Source organism: Lissotriton helveticus, chromosome 12, assembly GCF_964261635.1.
Source record: "Lissotriton helveticus chromosome 12, aLisHel1.1, whole genome shotgun sequence".
Classification (NCBI taxonomy): domain Eukaryota; kingdom Metazoa; phylum Chordata; class Amphibia; order Caudata; family Salamandridae; genus Lissotriton; species Lissotriton helveticus.
In genome coordinates, this window is record NC_136073.1 from 643,202,444 (window position 1) to 643,216,774 (window position 14,331).

Below are 14,331 nucleotides of genomic sequence, written 5' to 3' on the forward strand. Positions count from 1 at the left end.
CTGTTTGCCTCCTCTGTTTACGATGTTTTTGCTGGTATATGCTTTGGGCACTGTGCCACTGCTGATCAGTGCCACAGTGCAAGTGCTCCCTATGTGAAATTGCTGTATTGATTGACTTCCATGTTTGGCTTATTTGGTTTACTGTCAGTCCCTAGTAGAGTGCACCAGGAGTGCCAGGGCTTGTAAATACAAATGCTGCTAGTGGGCTTGCAGCACATGTTGTGCCACCCACAAGAGCGGCCTAGTAAAAGTATGTCTGAAGGTCTGCCATTGCCAGACCACGTGCAGTCTGACTGTCACGAGGACTGCGCAAGTACACCTACTTGCCAGTCCCTAAACCTTCCCTTAACTTCATGTTAGTCACCCCTATAGTAGGCCCACGGGCAGGGTGCATTGTAAGCATAAGGTAGGACAAGCCTGACAAGGTTGGCATGTCCTAATAGTGAATTACATCCATAGTCATTTTTCACTATTGTAAGGTAGCCTGCTCTCCATCAGTTAGAATGGGCTGCCAGGATTATTAATGCTATAATCCTAGCGGGCTCGGGGAGCATGGTGCAATGTCGAGTTTGGTATCCCTGAACTCAGGGTTTAATAACGCATCCGTTTGTATGGATGGTTTTTGGACTCTGTGTTTGAAAATAGCACTTTTAGAAAGTAGCTATTTTCTTGTCTAACTGTCTACCGGTCTCTGCTGGTTCTGGTGTGCGTGTGACAGGAGCTGGGTGGCTCCAGAGAGTCTGAATGAGTCAGGGTGGGATGAGTGGGGCATTTGCGTTGAGAGTAGGGGAGAGTAGCTCTTGATAGCCTGCCCTGCCTGATACAATGTTGGCTCCGCCCCCCTGCCAGGCGACTGATGACTCTGTGCTTGCCTGGGACTTCCCTGGCCCGCCTCCTGCCGGGCAGCTGATGGCCCTGCCCCTGCCAGTGACAATGCTGGCTCCGCTCCTGCTGAGCGGCTGAGGACTCTGCCCTGCCCAGTGAATAGGCCAGGTGCTCTGGCCTGGCAACACCCACAACAAACCCAGGATGGGGGGAAATTCCCCTGCATGGACAAAGGGATCAAAGCCAAAAAGGGGTATAAGAGAAGGACCCCTGAACCAAGAAATCAGATCACTTCTGACAAGGAAACCTGAGCCAAGGACAAGAAGCCTGCTGATCTAAGGACTGCCTACCCCTTCTGCCAAGAGTGCTGTTGTTGGGGGAATCCTGCATTGCTTCTTTATTTTTGCCAAGGAACCAGGAGAGAGGAACTTTGTGTGTACTCTCACTCTTTGCTGAGAAAATCTCCAAGGGCTGGAAGAGTGCCAGTCTCCTGTTGAAGTCACAGGGCTAAAGGACTTCATCTGCTTAAAGTGCTATTTGCTGGAGTTGTGAATCCAGCACCTCTGAAAGAATCCAGCAATCTCGACGCCGACGGACGCCGCCGAATCCAGCTCGACATCGTGAGTAACGGCTCCAGTGTCCCGCTTCCTCCACGCCGGCCGCCGGGCCCGATCGACGCCAGCAGCAACGCCAGTGAGTAGTGAGTTCGGCTCCAGCTCCAAGTGACCCCGTGTCTGCACCGCTGCTGATCGCATCGACTTCGAGCCCTCTCGACGCCGTGAGCGCTGCTCACTCTTGCAACATCGACACCGACGACGCCGTATCCTGCTTCATCCCGTGAGCGCTGCTCCCGCCTGACTTCGGTCGACGCCGCTGCAGATCGCCCCGACTCCGAGGCCCGATCGACGCCGAAGACGCGACGCCGGACATCTCGACGCCGCTGATCATCGAGTGCTTCACTTTTCCAAGGTACTGTGTTGTTGGGGTCTGTGCGACTCCGGGCTCGACGTAGCGCTCCTCGCGGTCGACGCCGAACCTTTGGATTAACTTTGCCTCGACGTCGTGTGACTCCCGTGTGGGTTACATTGTTGCCAAGAACTGTGTTTTAGAGAAGAAGAGTTGCTTTTGATACTAAAGACTTTTGTGCTAAGAAGAAACCGTGCTTGAACTATTATTTTTCCTTCCAAGAGTATTTATTAAGACTGTGGTATATTTTTGTCGTTAGTTGGTCTTGTGCTAAGCCTTATATAAAAATACTTATTTTTATAATACTACTGTGTCGTGTCCATTTGTAGTGTATTCACTTTATTACTGTATGTGGTCATAAATGCTTAACGCACTGCCTCTGAGATAAGCCTGTCTGCTTTGCCAAGCTACCAAGGGGGTGAGCAGGGGTTATCTAAGTGTGTGATCTCCTTGCCCTGACTAGAAAAGGTGTGTCCCTATTTGTCAGAAGTGTATACCTCTGCCAACTAGAGACAGCCGCTTCTAACATTGGTGGGTCAGCGGTGGGATTTTGAACTTTGCATTTATGACCCATGTGCAGTGATTAGTGTGCGCTACATAGTGAAAGCAGACCATAGCGCAGCCACAATCTGTTTTGGTTGGATATTCTATTTTTGTTCTCCGCTTTTCCTGAAGCTTGATTTTTTGAACACTGCCAGTTTTAACCATGAGTGATACCGGAGTCACTCCCCTTGTTGTTGTTGAGGAGGAATTTGATAGAGCCAAGATAGGGACATACGAAAAGAAGCAACTGCAATACTTTTGCAAGCAGTTTAAAGTTCCTACCAAAGGCATCTCCCGGAAAGGAGACTATTCCAAAGCATTGGAGGCCTGGTTAGCGGCCAGAGATCCCTCTGATCTGGTGGTGGTACCGACAGAGGAAGGGGAGGAAGAAGTGCCCGTGACTGGGCCTGTATCCCCTCCTGGCAGCAGTGTTTCCTCCAAAGGTCTTTCCCCTGAAGAAAGAGAAGAAAGGGCGAAGGAGCGAGCCTACAACATGGAAATGGCAAAACTTAAGATAAATGGGCAGTTGGAGATAGAGAATGCAAGAGGCAGGAGAGAAGCTGATTTGGAGATCAAAAGATTAGAGTTTGAAAGGGAGAAGTTGGCTTTTGAGCGTGATACCAAGTTGAGGGAGTTGGAGCTCCAAGCTAAAAAGTTAGAAGTGAATCCCTCTGGTGGCAGCGTCCCATCTGTGCCTGCAGAAAGTAGGTTTTATTTTCCCAAAGATGTGATCAAAGATTTTCAGAAGAATGAGGATATTGGTCAGTGGTTTAAAGCATATGAGTTAGCATTGTTGGCCCACCGGGTCCCTGAGAAGGATTGGGGAGCGGGGTTGTGGGGTCGCTTTGTGAATGAGGGAAGAGATACCCTGTTAGACATGCCTGTTGAGAATAGGACGTCTTATGCTCATATGAAAGATGCTTTAATGTTAAGGTATGGCCTAACCCCAGAAAAGTACAGACAGGCCTTTAGAGAATGTAAGAAGTTGCCTGGTACCACGTGGGTGGAGTATGTGTCATATTTTTGCAGAGCCATGGATGGTTGGGTAAAGGGCAGCAAAGTGGAAAGTTATGAGGCTCTTTATGATTTGTTTGCTTGGGAGCACTTGTCTAATAACTGTTTTCCAGAGCTGCGCCAGCACCTTATTGATAGCAAGATATCTAACCCTAGAAAACTTGCTGAAGAGGCGGACCGCTGGGTCAGTACCAGGGTCCACAAGGGTCCAGTGGGAGACTCAGCCAAAGGTGGGCAGGGTCCCCAGCAGAAGAGTGGGGGGGACAAGGGTAAACAGAAGGAGTCCCAGAAAGGGCCCCAAAGTAATCCCCAAGGGAACCAAGGGAAAGGTTCCCAGCCTCCCCCTGTGAAGAAATCAGAGGCCCCGCCAGGTAAACCTGGTCATAGGGGCCCACTGACCTGCTTCGTTTGTAAGCAGGTAGGACACCGTTTTTATGACCCTCAGTGTCCCTTGAAGAAGTCTGGTGCACTACCCAGTGCACCACCCCGTCAGTTGGCTAGTGTAGCTCTGGGAGGGGAGGAGATGGTTGCCCATGGTGGGGAGGGTCCCGCGGAGATGTCCCTGGTCTCTCTAGGAGACATGGAATTGGTCCCTCCACCCCCTCTGCCTAGTAACACTAAGAAATATAGGCAGTGGGTGACCATTAATGGCCATAGAGTGGAAGCTCTCAGAGACACCGGAGCGAGTGTGACAGCTGTCAAGTGTCACTTGGTGTCCAGAGAGCAGGTTGTTCCCCACGCATTCTACCCTGTGATAGCTGCTGATAACTCCCAGAAAGAGTGTGAGGTAGCTCAAGTTTCCTTTGAATGGGGGGGAGTTTCAGGTACTCTTCAAGTTGCTGTAAGGCCCGCCATGCCTGTTGATTGTCTCCTGGGCAATGATTTAGAAGACTCCCCTTGGGCTAAGGTGGAGAGGGAGACACATTTGAAAATGTTGGGTGTGCCAGAGTGGGTGTGTGCAACCACTCGATCCATGACAGCAAGTAAGGGTGTTGATGGGGTTCTGGAGCCTGAAAATATGGCCCAGGACCCAGCTGTGAAGAGAAGAGGCAGGGGGCGCGGGAAACCGTCCCCCGTAGTTCCCGTGGTCCAGGAGGAGGCAGACCTCGAGGAGGATGCCCTGGAACCCACAGGTGGACAAGTTGCCGAACTGGGAGACCTGCCCGAGCTGACCCATTGGCAGCAGGATGGTGGTCCCTCCAGGGAGGAATTCTGTGCAGAACAGAAAGTGTGCCCTTCTCTTGTGGGTATGAGGCAGCAGGCCTCAGCCCAAACCTCAGGTGATCAGTCAGGGTCACATTTTGTGTACTGGGAGAACGACCTCCTGTATAGCGAGCCTAAGGCTGCTGAGCCTGGGTCAGCCCGTGTGCTGGTGGTACCCCAGCGCTTCAGAGCCTTCCTACTGGGTTTGGCTCATGACGTTCCTTTAGCTGGACATCTGGGGCAGGACAAGACCTATGACAGGCTTGTCACCCATTTCTATTGGCCTCAGATGCGAAGGGATGTAGACATCCAGTGCAAGACCTGTCAGACTTGCCAGGCAAGTGGGAAGAGCGGGCGGAAGCAGAAGGCTCCCCTCCAACCTTTTCCCGTGGTCAGTACCCCCTTTGACCGGGTGGGGATTGACATTGTTGGGCCACTGGACCCCAAGACAGCCCTGGGCAACAGGTTCATCCTGGTCTTGGTGGACCATGCCACACGGTACCCGGAAGCCATCCCTCTCAGAACAGTGACTGCCCCCGTGGTGGGACGGGCGCTGATGGGTGTTTTCTCCCGAATGGGGTTCCCCAGAGAGGTGGTGTCAGACCGGGGCACCAACTTCATTTCCAACTATATGAAGTCTCTGTGGAAGGAGTGTGGGGTAAATTATAAGTTCACCACTCCTTACCACCCTCAAGGTAATGGGTTGGTTGAAAGATTCAACCGTACCCTTAAAGGCATGATCATGGGTCTTGAAGAACCAATGAGGCGTAAATGGGACGTCCTCTTGCCATGCCTGTTGTTTGCTTACCGTGAGGTGCCACAGAAGTCTCTAGGGTTCAGCCCCTTTGAGCTTTTGTATGGTCACCCGGTAAGAGGACCTTTAAGTCTGGTCAAAGAAGGCTGGGAGCAATCTCCCAGGAAACCTCCCCAGGATGTATACAGTTACATGCTGGCCTTTAGGAACCAGACTAGGCGCTTCAGGGATCTTGCTCAGGCAAATCTGGAGGCCAGCCAGGAGGAGATGAAGCGGTGGTACGACCAGAGGGCCACTCTGGTAGAGCTTCAGCCTGGACAGAAAGTTTGGGTCATGTCCCCTGTGGAACCTTGTGCGCTCAAGGACAGGTGGACTGGACCATTCGAGGTTGTGGAGAAGAAGAGCGATGTCACCTACCTGGTGGATTTAAAGTCTCCCAGGAACCCCTTGCGGGTCCTGCATGTCAACCGTTTGAAGCCCCACTTAGAAAGGTCCAAAGTGGGCATGCTCCTAGCTACAGATGCTGGAATGGAGGAGGAGAGTGAGCCTCTTCCTGACCTCCTGTATGCAAAAGAGCAAGATGGGTCAGTGGATGGTGTTGTCCTCTCTGACACACTGACCCCTGAACAGCAGCAGGATTGTCGCCATTTGTTGGGGCAATTCCCTGATCTGTTTTCCTTGATTCCTGGTGTTACTAAGTGGTGTGTCCATGATGTAGACACCGGGGACAGCACTCCTGTCAAGCACAAGGCTTACAGAGTGACTGACAAGGTCAGAGCATACATCAAGGAGGAGGTCTCCAAGATGTTTGCCCTAGGGGTGGTTGAGTCCTCTAGCAGTCCTTGGGCCAGCCCCGTGGTCTTGGTTCCAAAGGCTGCAGCGCCTGGTGCTTCACCGGAACTTCGGTTCTGTGTGGATTACCGAGGACTCAATTCAGTCACCAAGACTGACGCGCACCCCATCCCCAGAGCTGATGAGCTCATCGATCGGTTAGGGGCTGCCCAGTACCTTAGTACGTTTGATCTAACGTCTGGGTACTGGCAGATCGCCTTGACCGATGGGGCAAAAGAGAGGTCAGCATTCTCCACACCAGATGGGCACTACCAGTTCCGGGTTATGCCCTTTGGGATGAAGAATGCCCCTGCCACCTTCCAGAGGTTGGTCAACCAGGTCTTGGCTGGACTGGAGGATTTCAGTGCCGCCTACCTGGACGACATCGCAGTGTTCAGCGCCAGCTGGGAAGAACACTTGTGCCACCTCCAGGAAGTGTTGTTGGCCCTGCGCAGAGCAGGCCTCACAATCAAGGCCAGTAAGTGCCAGATTGGGCAGGGTTCAGTGGTGTACTTGGGGCACCAAGTAGGGAGCGGCAAGGTGGCCCCCCTACAACCCAAGATTGATACCATCCTGGCATGGGCACCGCCCAAAACCCAGACTCAGGTGAGAGCCTTCCTGGGTCTCACGGGTTACTACAGGAGGTTTGTCAAGGATTATGGTAACATTGTGCACCCCTTGACTTCGCTGACTTCCAGGAAGCAGCCACGACTTGTGAACTGGACTGACGCCTGTCAGACGGCCTTTGACACCCTGAAAACTGCAATGTGCACCGCACCCATACTCCAGGCACCCGACTTTTCTAAAGAATTTGTTGTCCAGACGGACGCTTCAGAGCATGGCGTGGGGGCTGTTCTAGCTCAGGTGAATGAAGAGGGCCGAGACTTACCTGTAGCCTTCATCAGCAGGAGGTTACTTCCCAGGGAACAGAGGTGGAGTGCGATAGAAAGAGAAGCATTTGCTGTGGTCTGGGCACTGAAAAAGCTGAGACCCTACCTGTTTGGGACTCACTTCCGGGTGCAGACAGACCACAGGCCCCTCAGATGGTTGATGCAGATGAGGGGTGAGAATCCAAAGCTGTTGAGGTGGTCCATTTCCCTACAGGGGATGGACTTCACGGTGGAACACCGCCCTGGCACAGATCACGCCAATGCTGATGGTCTGTCCAGATTTTTCCGCCTTAGTGATGAGGACTCCCTAGGGTAAGGGTAGTTCTCCCCACATTTCAGCTGGAGGGGACACGTGTTAGACCTGGCATCATTGGCATGAGTCTCTCCTCCATTTTTTTCTGTTTGCCTCCTCTGTTTACGATGTTTTTGCTGGTATATGCTTTGGGCACTGTGCCACTGCTGATCAGTGCCACAGTGCAAGTGCTCCCTATGTGAAATTGCTGTATTGATTGACTTCCATGTTTGGCTTATTTGGTTTACTGTCAGTCCCTAGTAGAGTGCACCAGGAGTGCCAGGGCTTGTAAATACAAATGCTGCTAGTGGGCTTGCAGCACATGTTGTGCCACCCACAAGAGCGGCCTAGTAAAAGTATGTCTGAAGGTCTGCCATTGCCAGACCACGTGCAGTCTGACTGTCACGAGGACTGCGCAAGTACACCTACTTGCCAGTCCCTAAACCTTCCCTTAACTTCATGTTAGTCACCCCTATAGTAGGCCCACGGGCAGGGTGCATTGTAAGCATAAGGTAGGACAAGCCTGACAAGGTTGGCATGTCCTAATAGTGAATTACATCCATAGTCGTTTTTCACTATTGTAAGGTAGCCTGCTCTCCATCAGTTAGAATGGGCTGCCAGGATTATTAATGCTATAATCCTAGCGGGCTCGGGGAGCATGGTGCAATGTCGAGTTTGGTATCCCTGAACTCAGGGTTTAATAACGCATCCGTTTGTATGGATGGTTTTTGGACTCTGTGTTTGAAAATAGCACTTTTAGAAAGTAGCTATTTTCTTGTCTAACTGTCTACCGGTCTCTGCTGGTTCTGGTGTGCGTGTGACAGGAGCTGGGTGGCTCCAGAGAGTCTGAATGAGTCAGGGTGGGATGAGTGGGGCATTTGCGTTGAGAGTAGGGGAGAGTAGCTCTTGATAGCCTGCCCTGCCTGATACAATGTTGGCTCCGCCCCCCTGCCAGGCGACTGATGACTCTGTGCTTGCCTGGGACTTCCCTGGCCCGCCTCCTGCCGGGCAGCTGATGGCCCTGCCCCTGCCAGTGACAATGCTGGCTCCGCTCCTGCTGAGCGGCTGAGGACTCTGCCCTGCCCAGTGAATAGGCCAGGTGCTCTGGCCTGGCAACACCCACAACAAACCCAGGATGGGGGGAAATTCCCCTGCATGGACAAAGGGATCAAAGCCAAAAAGGGGTATAAGAGAAGGACCCCTGAACCAAGAAATCAGATCACTTCTGACAAGGAAACCTGAGCCAAGGACAAGAAGCCTGCTGATCTAAGGACTGCCTACCCCTTCTGCCAAGAGTGCTGTTGTTGGGGGAATCCTGCATTGCTTCTTTATTTTTGCCAAGGAACCAGGAGAGAGGAACTTTGTGTGTACTCTCACTCTTTGCTGAGAAAATCTCCAAGGGCTGGAAGAGTGCCAGTCTCCTGTTGAAGTCACAGGGCTAAAGGACTTCATCTGCTTAAAGTGCTATTTGCTGGAGTTGTGAATCCAGCACCTCTGAAAGAATCCAGCAATCTCGACGCCGACGGACGCCGCCGAATCCAGCTCGACATCGTGAGTAACGGCTCCAGTGTCCCGCTTCCTCCACGCCGGCCGCCGGGCCCGATCGACGCCAGCAGCAACGCCAGTGAGTAGTGAGTTCGGCTCCAGCTCCAAGTGACCCCGTGTCTGCACCGCTGCTGATCGCATCGACTTCGAGCCCTCTCGACGCCGTGAGCGCTGCTCACTCTTGCAACATCGACACCGACGACGCCGTATCCTGCTTCATCCCGTGAGCGCTGCTCCCGCCTGACTTCGGTCGACGCCGCTGCAGATCGCCCCGACTCCGAGGCCCGATCGACGCCGAAGACGCGACGCCGGACATCTCGACGCCGCTGATCATCGAGTGCTTCACTTTTCCAAGGTACTGTGTTGTTGGGGTCTGTGCGACTCCGGGCTCGACGTAGCGCTCCTCGCGGTCGACGCCGAACCTTTGGATTAACTTTGCCTCGACGTCGTGTGACTCCCGTGTGGGTTACATTGTTGCCAAGAACTGTGTTTTAGAGAAGAAGAGTTGCTTTTGATACTAAAGACTTTTGTGCTAAGAAGAAACCGTGCTTGAACTATTATTTTTCCTTCCAAGAGTATTTATTAAGACTGTGGTATATTTTTGTCGTTAGTTGGTCTTGTGCTAAGCCTTATATAAAAATACTTATTTTTATAATACTACTGTGTCGTGTCCATTTGTAGTGTATTCACTTTATTACTGTATGTGGTCATAAATGCTTAACGCACTGCCTCTGAGATAAGCCTGTCTGCTTTGCCAAGCTACCAAGGGGGTGAGCAGGGGTTATCTAAGTGTGTGATCTCCTTGCCCTGACTAGAAAAGGTGTGTCCCTATTTGTCAGAAGTGTATACCTCTGCCAACTAGAGACAGCCGCTTCTAACAGTGCCCAAACAAAAGTTCAAAAGGGCTGTAGCCAACCCCCTTTTGTGGGACCTCTCTATAAGCAAACAAAAGGCAGGGCAGCAAGATATCCCATCTTCGCCTAAGCTTTTCAGGGAGTCCCTTGATTATGCCCTTTAAGGTCTTGTTGAATCTTTCAACTAGACCATTGCACTGTGGATGGTAGGGTGTGGTGAACTTATAGTTTACACCACACTCCTTCCACATAGCAGTCAAATACCCAGACATGAAGTTTGCACCTCTATCTGAGACAACCTCTTTCGGAAAGCCCACTCTTGAGAAAACTCCCAGGAGGGCTCTTGCCACAACAGGAGCGGTTGTGGTCCTTAAGGGAATAGCTTCTGGGTACCTGGTGGCATGATCCGCTACCACCAGAATAAATCTGTGCCCAGATGCTGTTTGGGGTCCATTGGACCAACAATGTAAATCCCAACTCTTTCAAAGGGAACCCCCACCACAGGTAGTGGTATAAGGGGGGCCTTTGTGGTGCCACCTGATTTGCCACTGGCTTGGCAGGTGACTCAGGAGCGACAAATCTCCTTGGTATCTTCTGACATGTGTGGCCAGTGAAAGTGAGGGACAAGCCTGTCGCAAGTCTTGTTCTGGCCAAGATGTCCTGCTAAGGGAATATCATGGGCTAAGGTAAGGAGGAAGCCCTAAATGTCAGAGGTATGACCAACCTCCTGGAAGCACCAGGCTTGGGGTCTCTAGCCTCTGATAAAGGAGCCCTTCATCCCAATACACTTTATGGGTACCTGCAGCATTCCCAGCAGCCTCAGCAGCAGCTTGCTGTCTGAGGGGTTCAAGAGAGGGGCAGTCCAGCTGCGCATGCCTCAGGTATGCCCTTGAAGGTCCCCCTGTCCCAAGAAACATGATCAGGCTCAAGCTCTTCTAGGACAGTTCCTTCTTGGGTCTCACTATCAGCTTCCTCAGAAGGCTGATCTTCACTCTGAGGCAGGGGGGAAGGCACTGCCTTATCCCTACTGCTCTTTCTCTTGGTAGGCAACTGGTCCATAGTTTCAGGATCCAGTGCCCGTTCAGTTTGACACTTTTTGGCCTGTGACCTGGTCACAGCAAGGACATGTTCTCATGTGCCCAGCATCTCTGCATGAGTCCTATACTCCACTTCAGACCAGGCTGAAGCTTCTAGATCATTGCCCAACAAACATTCTACAGTGAGATCTGAACTTACAACAACCTTCTTTAGGCCAGTTACCCCTCCCCAGGAGAAATTACCAATTGCCATACTATGGGTGGTAGTGACATTGCTAGCATTGGTCACTAGGTAATTGTCACCTAGAATGATCTGTCCAGGGTCCACAAAGTTAGGTGTCACCATGGTGACACTGGCACATGTGTCCCTGTAGGCCTGAGACACTTTATTATTAATTAAAGGTGTCTTTCTGTACGTGCCCAGGTATACTGGGGCTCACAGTAGAGGACATAGCCATGTCCACATCATAGACAAGGACAGCTTGAGTTGGTACTCTGACAGGCCAGAGTCCATCTCAGTTCCCAGGGTTAACCCTACCTCACCCTTCTGTTGAGAACCACCACTATTAGCTGTACTAGGGGGAACAGTTGCCTTAGGGGCAATGGTGGTTGGAGCTGCCTCCTTTTTGGTGCAATCACTGGTCCAGTGAGTATTACTTTTACAGACATTGCACCAGGGTTCCCTTTGGCCATCTTTCTTCTTGCATTTCTTGGAACCCCCTCAGTGGAAGCTTTTTGGGGACCTGTTGAAGACTTCTGGTCTTTTACTTTCTGATCCCCACCCTTTTGGTCTGGCTTCTTCTGCTCACCACCTTGGTTCTGGTTTTTCTGCTTCACCTTGGTTCTGACCCATTTGTCTGCCTTCTTTCCCAATTCTTGGGGAGAGGTCAAATCAGAGCCAATCAGGTGCTGATGCAACAACTGGTTCTGACAATTATTAAGTATTTGTTCTCTCATGATCAAATTATACAATCCTGTATAGTCCTTAACGTACTGTTTTTTCTAATACTCATCTTGCTCATCTTTACCTATCTATTTTTCTTCAACTTTTTACATCCCTTTTCTGAACTTTTCATACCTTCAGTTCCCTCACCCTCGTATATTTCTTGTTTAACATTGTGGTTTCTTACTGTGTATATATATCATATATTTTTTCTTCCACTATGTTTAAACTACATCATCTACATTCATTGAACCATGATTGAATTTTGTGTCATGCTCATTGCACCGAACGTTCATTTGTAAATTCACCCGACAGTTTTATTATGTCAAGTCCTTTGTTTGTGTTAGGCGTCCCAGCCTTCTCTAAATGGTCCGTTTTCTAGTTACCCACCATCTTGCATGTCACTTTCCCTCGAGTCCGTTTTTTATGTCACTGTTTTTTCGCTCGTCTTTTTTTCGCGAGTCCGTTTTTTACTTTATTACCCGCCCCTGCACGCCATCACTCGCACAGAACGCGGAAACGCTTGATCACTTGCTACACGCCCGACTTTTGGTGAGTTCTACCAGGCATTTTATATCGGACTTTAGGGTCCGTTAGAATTTTTGCGCACTAAGTATCTGGGACTATTCACGCCGGTAACATTGCTTTACTTGTTCTGTGTTGGCTCCTGCACCCCCGAATATTCACGTCGGCGACTTTGCTTGAACATTCACTATCGCTTGGGTATTCTAACAGGCACTTCTGTCAGATTCAATCCGATTTTCGTATCACTTGCGTTAAGATTTGTTTAGCTCCAGTTGCATGCTAGTACTCTCATTTTTTTCTTATTTTACACGTTTTTCATTAGTTCTAACTACCCGCATGTTTTCACTACCTCAACTTGGGATGGATTATATAGTGAGCACATGTTTTCGGTCTGTGAGGCCACACCTTTCGTGTGAAACACTTACTTTCTTTTTTTCTTTTCTCACATGTGTGTTAGATGAGCCCTGTTCTTATGTCCGCCCTAATACGATGTTTATCTCCTCAATAGATCCCCTGATGAAGGGACGCTATGTCCCGAAATGCATTGGGATTAATTACGGGATTTACAAAGGATTGAAACTTAAATGTCGACACCAATGACATATTTACGGTTGATTATATGATGTTTAAATATACAACTATGAAGATACAATTGGAATAAAAATATATTCAGCTTTAAACTGAAGTAACGTTTGATACTTTTGAGGCCAAGGCCCATTGGTGCTCCTCAAGATTTAGCGTGGGATGTTCCTACGCCCCCCTTGATATTGTTTCCAAGTCATTCTCTTACCGGCCGGGAGAGAAATATTCTTGAGGCGCCCGAAAGAGTTAAGAAAAAGCTTATTGTGTTTCACTATTGGATTACATTCAAAACTATACGGTGTGCCACACCACCATTTCAGTTGTAGTCCTTAACTTTACCAGCCTTCCAGAGCCTTAGTGGCACAATCTACAAAATCAGTCCAGTCCTGAGTCTGTGTCTTCTGGGTATCCCTGAACAGCAACCTATACTGTTCAGTGGTTAGGCCAAACCCATCAATCAGAGCACTCTTCAGGACTGTGTAGTTGTTAGCATCCTCATCACTAACTGTGAGGAGCTTGTCTCTGCCTTTTTCTGAAAAGGAGAGCACCAAGATTGCTGCCCACTGACTTTGGGGTACCTGCTGTACTTTGCAAGCTCTCTCCGAAGCAGCATTTGTGGATGTCATCCCCAACTTTGTAGGGTGGGACAATCTTGCTTAGGTTTCTATTATCATAGGACCTATCTTTATCCTTGGGGATAATGCTGCCACCAGTGGGTTCTAACCCACTTAACTTCTGCTCTCTTGCAAGACCAAATCTCTCTTTGGCTAGGGCAAGTTCTTGCCTCTCAATCCTCAGATTGACTTCTCTCATTCTGGCCTGATGTTCCTTTCTCTCAGGGGAAGACATTCTCCTAACAACATCTGACCCTAATGAGGCTCCAGAGTGGTGAGATTGCCTGGATAGGGATCTCCTCCTCCTGGGCTCAGTGTTAAACCTGCTTGGGGGTCTGGAAGGTACTAGGCCCTCTCCAGTCCCATGTAGGTTTAGGTTAGCCTGGCTAAGTGTTCCCACTAGGACCTGGCTATCAGTATCCCCATCAGAGTCCTCCTCTTCTACCTCATCTTCATCAATTAGATTATGATCAGGGTAATCTTCTGCTGAGGGCTGTCCCTCATCTGTATTAACTGACAGACCTGTGTTAGAGGCTTTCTGAGCATCATATTCTTCCATGAGCTCAAACAGGTTCTTGAGGGTAGGGTTGGAACCCTGTTTTAACTTTCTAGATGTGCACAAGTGCCTCAAATCATGGAAAGTTAGGGTATCATATCTGGAAGGTATCCTTAAAGGATCTACCTCCACTGGGAGATATCCACTTGGTTCTGCTCTCAGAGACATGATCTAGTGAGGTGTGGTGTGTGCACCTACCTACACTATGTGTTATCTACTAAACCTCTCTAGGAGCTGTAGTCAGGGTGTGCTAGGCCCTTTACTCTACAACAACTAAGTTCAGTAGAACTTAAGTATTTTAAGACTTGTTTTTATATGTACCTCTAGGTACCTTAATGTGATCTTTCAAATGATATC

General features: G+C 49.9%; 1 long non-coding RNA gene across 1 annotated transcript in view; it reads left to right on the forward strand.

Moving 5' to 3' along the window:
- LOC144798756 (uncharacterized) overlaps positions 1 to 12,812 on the forward strand; it is a 110,156-nt gene extending 97,344 nt beyond the window's left edge. The window contains exon 4 of the long non-coding RNA XR_013603638.1: positions 12,731 to 12,812. This is a non-coding gene — a long non-coding RNA (uncharacterized LOC144798756). The remainder of the gene's footprint in view (positions 1 to 12,730) is intronic.
- The last annotated feature ends 1,519 nt before the right edge of the window (positions 12,813 to 14,331 follow it).